Genomic DNA, 8,792 nt, shown 5'->3' on the forward strand with positions numbered 1-8,792 from the left:
AACAAATGATATCTGCTTGAACTGTTAAATTGGTTACCCAAGAGGTGTCAATTGTGGCGCCATACTCAATATATAATGGTGTTTTCAGAAGGTCTACCAATGCACAATGCACAAAAGTTGGACGCACAATACCACTAAGGTAAGCATGGTCGTAACTGAGTTTTCATTTGATCTCTACCAAGATATAAGGTTCTTCACTAAGGAATCGTGGCAATATTTTTTGCACTCAAGACAAGTCTGCCATTACATTTACAATACTTCCACGCAAACCAAATTGACCTTCAAAGTTCAACTCACGTATTTGTGCAAATGGTATTCGCAATGACACAAGACGGCTCTCGATTGTGTTCAATGTTTCTACACTAGGTATTTTAGATCCAAATTCCATATTTTGCACCATACAAAACATTGGTTGTTGTCTCTTTTTTAATGCACATTTGCATGAGTAACAAACTTGGAATCCAACATTTTCACAAATAGGCAACTGTTGTATTTGTCTCAAGAATGCAAACTCTGGTTTTGTGACATTTTGCAAGTTATGATGAAACAAAAGAGAGTTGCAAGATGAACAAGGATATGCAGGCACATCTTCTATGTTTTTTGCAAATAATGAAGATTTCGTGAAAGAGTCAAGCCTCCTTAGTTGATGGATTCTTGATGACTTACACATGTTGTATATCTTGGTCTTGATTTGCTTTAAAGAAAAAGAGGTTGAATGCAAGTCTGAGAATGTCTTTGCAATTTGATGAGAACTACCATTTTTTGTTCTAAGAAATGCAGCCAATTGCGATGTGGCATCTTCACTCCATACACAACGCATACGTTTATGAGGCTTTGGCCCAACAGGAAACCAAAAGTAGTCACCCTTTCTATTCAAGGCTACTAGTGTTGGAAGAGAAGATGAGGAAGCACATTCAGATCCACCAACAAAGATAGAATTAGTGAAAACTCCTGCTTGAAAAAAACATATTTTGCATGTTTCGTTCATGATGCTACAAACCTTTTTAACCAATTCAACACTTATCATCAAAGACAATTGACGAATGAGCAGCAACGACAAGATAAGTTCTTTCAAGTTAGATGACACAAAGTGCTTATCAAAAAACCATGACTTAATCCAAACTTTAATAGTATCCGCATTTCTTGATTCAATTTCTTGCACAAGCATATCTGAGAGTGTACATTTCAAAGACTGAATTGATATTTGGGAATGGAAAATATACAAAAGTGGTTGCAAAACATCTTTGTTATCAGGAAAAGAAGATTCAAAATCTGAGAGCCTATACATAAGTTGGCCATCCGCATACAATTGCAAACCCATAGTTGTAACTGCTGCAAAATGGTGATAAAGCAAGGTTTCTCTCTTCTTTGAATGCAACAACGAAACCCCCCTTGTCAATTGTGAACCAGCCCGCCTTTTTGAAGTTAAGCAAGGAAGATTTCAGCTCTACTAGGTTATGCTCAAAGTAGTGTAAAAATGGTTGGGAAAATCCTAGAATGGAGTCAACAATAGCACCTTGTAAAATCACAGCAACAACCACTCCATCTTGAGGATAGATTCTAGCGGGCAGCAAGGGAGACTTTACAATTTGTGTTTTCATACCACAAGTGCAGCAAAAAGGGTTGATGGCTTGACGGCTAACATTTGTTCCCTTACATAATCCACAAGAGTATTCAACATCCAAACTGTTCACGCTTGCGATCTCCAAAGTGCCAAACACCTACAAAAAAAAATCTAAGTAAAAAAATGCAACTGCAAAACCTTGCAAAGTGAGATTTTTTACCTTCTTCCCAAAGCCCAAATTGGAAACTTGTTTGTGCAAATATTCTTGAAACAAATTGGAAAGAGAATCAGGAAGTGAACACAATATTGTAGCATCCACAACACTTAAAGTATTGGACAACTGCTTGAAAATGTTAATGTTGCGAGCAACACAAGTGTAAAAGCCTTTAGCTTTAACCTCATGTACCATAAGTTGGTAGTCAACACGTCTAGTAGGCACAAATAGAAGCTGGCCAAAACACATAAACAAATGAGTGAAGTTTTAGTAAAGCTTATTAGGGCACAAGAGTGAAGAGATTCTTACACTAGCTCGATCACTTGTTGATGGCCCATCAGCAACGGTCAACCGATAGCTTGGAGTGCCATCACTTTTAATAGTGTTCTCTACCTTCACAACTATAAATACTATTCTTGAAACAAATTCATTACCAATAGCATCTTGGGAGAGCAAGTCCTTGATCTTTTGCTCAGGATAAAGTTGGAGACAACAATCAAAAGGCTCCGCTTTTATGACCAATGTAGTAGCATCAGCATATAATGCCCACAAACATGTCCCACCATCTTTTACGACGGCTCTCTTCACACAACCTCCCTCTATTTGAACATAGTCATTCACACAACCTCCCTCTCTTCACACAACCTCCCTCTATTTCAACATAGTCATTCACAGCAAATGCCTCAACAAAGTCGGAGAGGTAAATTTCAGTCACAACAAAGGTAACAGTGTGACGAGACTCTCTATCTAGCAAGTCTGCACGCAAATATCTACCAAAGTTTGACTTGGGTACTTTGTAAGTACCATATTTGTTGAGTACTTCTCCTTCCAAAGCAAACCTAAAATTCGTAGTTTCTGACAATTCAGAGATGGTTAAAAGCCTTAGTGTTGGCATAATGGCCAACTAAGAAGAAAAAGACTCAACATTTAAGTCCTCTTTCAAGTCATCATCTTTAACCAAGGGAGATGAGAATGCAGTATCTGCCAAGGACCTAGATGGTTTACCTAAAAAGAAACAAGATTATAAGGCAGTAATTTTTGCCAACAGTATTAAGCAAAAAATAGCTTAACATTCACCTCTAGCAATTTGGAAAGCCTTTTTCAAGGACATGGATGCTTTCTTCACACCTCCCTTAGGACTTAGCTTTTTGGATATAGGAGAAGACCCAAGACTCCGACTTTGCAACCTAGGAGAGGGTGAAAGGTTGGCTATTGCACCACTGTCAAGAGCCTTGGAAGCTAGTGTTGGTGGTGTTGGATCAAAATCCAGAATTGGAGAGAATGGAATCTCATGAGCAGCCACATCTAAACAAAGGAATAGTTTAAGCTCTAGCTCTTGAACAATATCAAACACAGATCAACAAAGACATCAAACACATCTCAAAATAGATGGTACTAACCATCCATTGATGTATCCATGGTTATGTTGAGCTTGTAAGCAGCAGGTTGATACTCAACCTTCGAGAGAGATAAGATGAGCTAGCTGATACTTAGAAATATAGAGAGTTTGCGGTTGCAGAGCAGTGGATAGAAAGAGTTGTGGCTTTAGGAAGCTTATAAAGAGAGTTAGGAGGGTAAAGTTAAAAGCCTTCACGTTCATACTGATCAATAAATATCTTGGTCTTTGAAAAGAATGCCTTTATGAGGCTTACAAAACAATAATGACATTTTTTTAAAAAAAAAAATTATAAAAATTTATAAGTATCACTATAAAAAGTTCTTATTCATCAAAAATCACTTCATTAATTTAATCAAAGCGTGAAGTTAGTGAATAATGATTAGAGCCGTTTCTTTTTTCAAAAAACAATTATTGTTTTAAGTAAAGATTTAATAAAGAAAACTTTAATTCAAAAACAAATTTCACACACTAAATTTAAGTTTACAATATTCTACTAAAAAACAAGAATAAATTTGATGATTTAAATGCAAAGGCAACAAATAACATTCATTTAATATAACTAATTAACTTAGTCCAATATAACCCCCTCCTGGCTTGATTATTTTCCAGACCACCAAAAGATAAAACAGAGAAACCTAACCCAAATACAAGCTAGTAAAACCGAGATCTGCATGTAGCACACTCTACTCGATAATCAAACAAAACAGCGGCACATAACATGCACAATAGACAACCACACACATACACACACACAGACGGGCCATTTGCAAATCTACAGTCCATTCAATCATACACAAAAGCAAAACTGGCGCGAATGGTACACACTCCATACAATGCATAACAAGGTAAGAATCATAAAGTAGCCAGACCATAAAACAAAATCAAACACAAGCAGTGACACAGGGGGCTCCTCCTCCTTTAATCGAGCTAGTAGAATGCAACCGTTCCTCAGAACCTCATGCATCAAGTGAAGGGAGATACCCTCTGATTGGAGATCTTCCTTCTTGTATCCAACTGCTTCTCCAGGGACTCGCCAGAACGTGGGCTCAGGTGGGGGCTTCAAGGACCACCAGTTGGCTACCTGATTGGAGATCTTGCTGCTTGTATCCAACTACCTCTATAGGGACTCGCGGACTTGCAATTCATTTCGACACTCCCGAGGTAATCACCACCCCCACCCTGCGAGAACAAATGCCTGCAGACCCGAGCGCCCAAACCATGGGACCCTCTGTCAAAACAGGGCAGAAGAGCACTTGGCAGCCCATTAAGCATGCTCTGGTGGGGGCTTCAAGGACCACAATTGCCATGGCGACAAGCCCACTTGCTGTAGAACAGCTGCAGACCCGAACGCCCACACCATGGCACCCTTTGTGAAACCAGGCAAGAAGAGCGTTGCGCAGCACGTTAACCAAGCTCTGGTGGAGCCTTCAAGGAGCACAACACCCACTTGAAGGCCAACGCAGCCCAAGTGACCTGGTATGTACAACCATGAATCAATCTAGTGGCTTCAACCTATACCCATCAACTTATTGCAATGTGTAGACCACTCCAAAGCTAAGCCTTTTGTCAAAGAATCTGTTGGGTTAGTGTGTACCTTGACCAAACCAATGAGCTTTTTGGCCAAGAAATTTCTCACGAGATGATACGTGACTTCAATGTGTTTCGATTTGAAGTGGAACACGGGTTTCCTTGCCAATGCAAGAGCACTCTGAGTATCACAATATATCACCGGAGTCTCACCAATGCCAAGATTGCTGACTAAGCGAGATAACCATACAATTCTTGCATCTGACAATGCAATGTACTCGGCTTTCGTAGTGGAAGACGACATACAATCTTGAAGACATAACCTCCAAGCTATTGTTGCTCCAGCAAATATGAAAACATAGCCAGATGTCGATCTCCTATTATCAACACAACCTGCATAGTCTGCATCGGCATAACCCACGATGGATGCATGACTGTTCCCGAAGCGTAAACACATGTCGACCGTACCTTTGAGGTACCTAAGAATGTGCTTCACTGCTTCCCAATGCTTACTACCAGGATTTTCCATATATCGGCTCACCACTCCCACTGCAAAGCAATGTCTAGTATTGTGGCCACCATAGCATACATGAGACTGCCCACTGCCAAAGAATAGGGTACCTTAGCCATTTCAGCTCGCTCAGCATCAAATTTGGGTGCATCTTCCTTGCTAAGTTTCAAGAATGCCTGCATTGGGGTACTGAATGCTTTCCCCCCTACATATTGAAACGCTGCAAAACTTTCTCAATGTATGTTTCCTAAGATAACTCAAGAATACGATGTTTGGGATCTCTTTTTATTCGCATGCCAAGAAAGTGTGTAGCATTTCCCAAATCTTCATTGCAAAATTATTGCTAAGTGTTTTCTTCAAGTTGGCAATTTCCGCAATGGATTTCCCAGCTATAAGCATGTCATCAACATACAAAACTAGAATGATCATCAAGCCATCATCTAGCTTTCTTGTGTACAAGCAGTGATCCTCTTCGCTCCTTTTATATCCTTGAGATCTCATACATGCATCAAATTTATGATATCATTGCCTTGAACCCTGCTTTAAGCCATGAAGTGCCTTTTTGATCTTACATACTAGCTCCTCACGAGATGCGTTCTCCTGAACAAACCCTTCAGGCTGCTGCATGTAAACATCCTCATAGAGGTCCCCGTGAAGAAATGTTGTCGTCACATCCATTTGGACAAGTTCCATTTCCTCAATCGCTACAAGACCAAGTACGGTTCTAAGCGTTGTCATCTTGACCACAGGCAAGAAGATTTCATCAAAACTGACTCCCTTTTGTTGTTTGAACCCTTTGGCTACAAGTCTAGCCTTGTACTTTGGATTTGGATCACCTGAGGTAAATTTATTCTTGTAAACCCATTTGCAAGGTAAAGCTTTTGCATCATTTGGTATTTCTACCAAGTCCCAAGTGTCATTAGCCAGAATCGAGTTATACTCAGATTCCATAGCCTGCTCCCACTTCACCACATCATCCATCATCATGGCTTCTTGGTAGCAGCTTGGCTCACCGCAATCGGTCAACATGATGTAATCAAGACGTGTCTCGAAACGCGTAGGTGGACAAGAGACTCTAGTAGACCGTCTCACTCCTTGACCATTGCTTTCCGCTCCCTCTAGAGAATTGCTAGTGGAAGGTACATCACTAGCCCGCTAAGTTGATTTCACTGTCTCTGAGGTTACATCCTCAAAAGTGACTCTTCAAATCTCTATTTCCTTGAGATGTTGTTTATGCATCCTTGACTCGTTGAAGATCACATCTGAACTACGGATGACTCGACAAGATTCCGGGTGCCAGAGACAATATCCCATCTCTCCATCTGCACCGTATCCAATGAAAATACATTTTTGTGACTTTGGCTCTAACTTCTGTCGAAGTTGTTTAGGCACGTGAGCATAAGCTTCACAACCAAAAACACGTAGATGGTCATAGTGGGGCTTACGTTTAAACCATAACTTTTTTGGAATCTCATAATTCAATGGCGTACTACGCGAACGATTTATAATGTGCATTGCGGTCAAGACGGCTTCTGCCCAAAAGCCTTGTGTGAGATTTGCCCTAGACAGCATGGTTGTGACTCTTTCCTGAATCTTACGATTGGTGTGCTCAAAAACTCCATTCTGAGCTGGTGTGTATGGTGCAGTAAATTGCCTTTTAGTCCCTCGTTTAGCACAAAAATTGTCAACCACCTTGGAGACATACTCTCCACTGTTGTCAATCCACAACCTCTTGCGTTTCTTGCCAGACTGATTCTCAACGAGTGCTAAAATTTCTGGAACACAAGAAGAACTTGATCATTATGTTTCAAAGGATATGCCCACACCTTTCGACTATGAATGTCACAAAATAGCTGGGCCTCCCCAGAGATTTGGTTGACATAGAACCACAAACATCACTATGTACTAAATCTAGAGGTTGAGCTCGCTTTTGACCCAATGGTAAGTGCATGGCCCTAATCTATTTGCCATAGATACAGTACTCACAAACAGGAAATTCAACATAAGACAAGACAAGTAAGTAGCCAAAACGAGTCAGAGTTCTCATTCATTTTTGGCTAATATGACCTAGCCGGCAATGCCACAACTCAGTAGACGGCAGGTCGCCTATAGATATGTAATCATGACCTACATCTGAGACATGCATGGAATACAAGGTACCATGCTTCTGACCTCTGAGTACAACAAGATTACCTTTGCGTACTATCCACGAACCATTTCCAAATGTGGTGTTGTAGCCCAAATCATCAAGCTGACCACCAACAGAAATCAAGCTTTTGGTCAACTTGGGCACATGTCTGACATTACATAAAGTAAAGTGCATGCCATTCCTTAGATGCAATTTGACATTTCCGACACCCTCAATGTCTAGTTCATAAGCATCACCAAGTCTCACTTTGCCACAAGAGTGAGAATAAGTAGAGAACCACTCTCTATGTGGTGTCACATGGAAACTCGAACCAGAATCTACTATCCAATTCTGTGCATACTGCACATCTTCTATAACAAGAGCCTCGACAGGTAGATCTGTTGTGAAGACCAATATGTCAGAGGTAAGTGGCATAACAACCGCTGGAAGAGTATCTACATAGGAGCATATGAAGACTCTAGCACATTGATCTCAACTTTGCTTTGCCCTTGTTTGTTGCCCTTGTTTGAATCATCAGACTTAGAAGTTTCACCGGATTGTTTATCCTTCTTGCTTTGGTGCCATTTCCTGTAATCCTTCTTTACATGCCCTTTTTTATGTCAGTGATAGCACTCGACATTACGCATAGAACCCCGAGACTTACTGCATGATCCCCCATGTTCCTTGCTTTTGGCACGACTTTGAGTGCAAACCCTTTGTCTATCACTAGCAACATACGCATCACCATCCGTCTTGCCTTCGAGAGATTTCCTGCAAATATCCTCGGTAAATAGACTTCCAAGGACGTTATTGTACACTAGACCGGTACCAGGTGCTGAGTTGCTAATCACAGTATAGAACGTATCCCAAGACGAGGGTAAACTGCATAACAAGAATATACATTTGATTTTCTCATCGAAGACCAAACCCTGAGTGGTCAACTGAGTGAAAATGATATTGAACTCATTAATGTGAGTAGAAATAGTGCCCTCTTCCTTCATACGAAGGTCAAACAGCTTCTTCATCAAGAAAACCTTATTAGTGGCACTTTTGTTCTCATAATTGGAACACAACTTATCCCATACATCTCTATCAATCCTTTCTCCAACTATAGTAAAGTACACAAATTCGGCCAAATGCAAACGGAGGGTAGATTTGGCCTTAGCATCAAGTTTCTCCCACTCAATATCTGTATACTCGCCCTCTGGGTGCTCCATGATAGGATCCAGCTGGCCTTTTTGTATAAGAACATCTTGAATCTTCTCTTTCCAGATAGCAAAATTTGTCCCATCAAATTTTCGGATATTGTAAATATCCTTTTCACCACTAGATGACATGGTTGCAAGCTAAAGATAATATGGCGATAAACACTGGTAATTCTGGGAAAAATTCGGTAGAGTTTTCCTAGAAAAAAGACAGAATCTCAATCCAAAACTATCACACGAGATC

General features: G+C 40.4%; 1 pseudogene; it reads right to left on the minus strand.

Moving 5' to 3' along the window:
• Window positions 1-1,280: 1,280 nt before the first annotated feature.
• Window positions 1,281-3,197, minus strand: LOC147421277 (uncharacterized; annotated as a pseudogene).
• Window positions 3,198-8,792: the final 5,595 nt, after the last annotated feature.

Source organism: Adiantum capillus-veneris, chromosome 28, assembly GCF_014529385.1.
Source record: "Adiantum capillus-veneris isolate H3 chromosome 28, ASM1452938v2, whole genome shotgun sequence".
Classification (NCBI taxonomy): Eukaryota; Viridiplantae; Streptophyta; class Polypodiopsida; order Polypodiales; family Pteridaceae; genus Adiantum; species Adiantum capillus-veneris.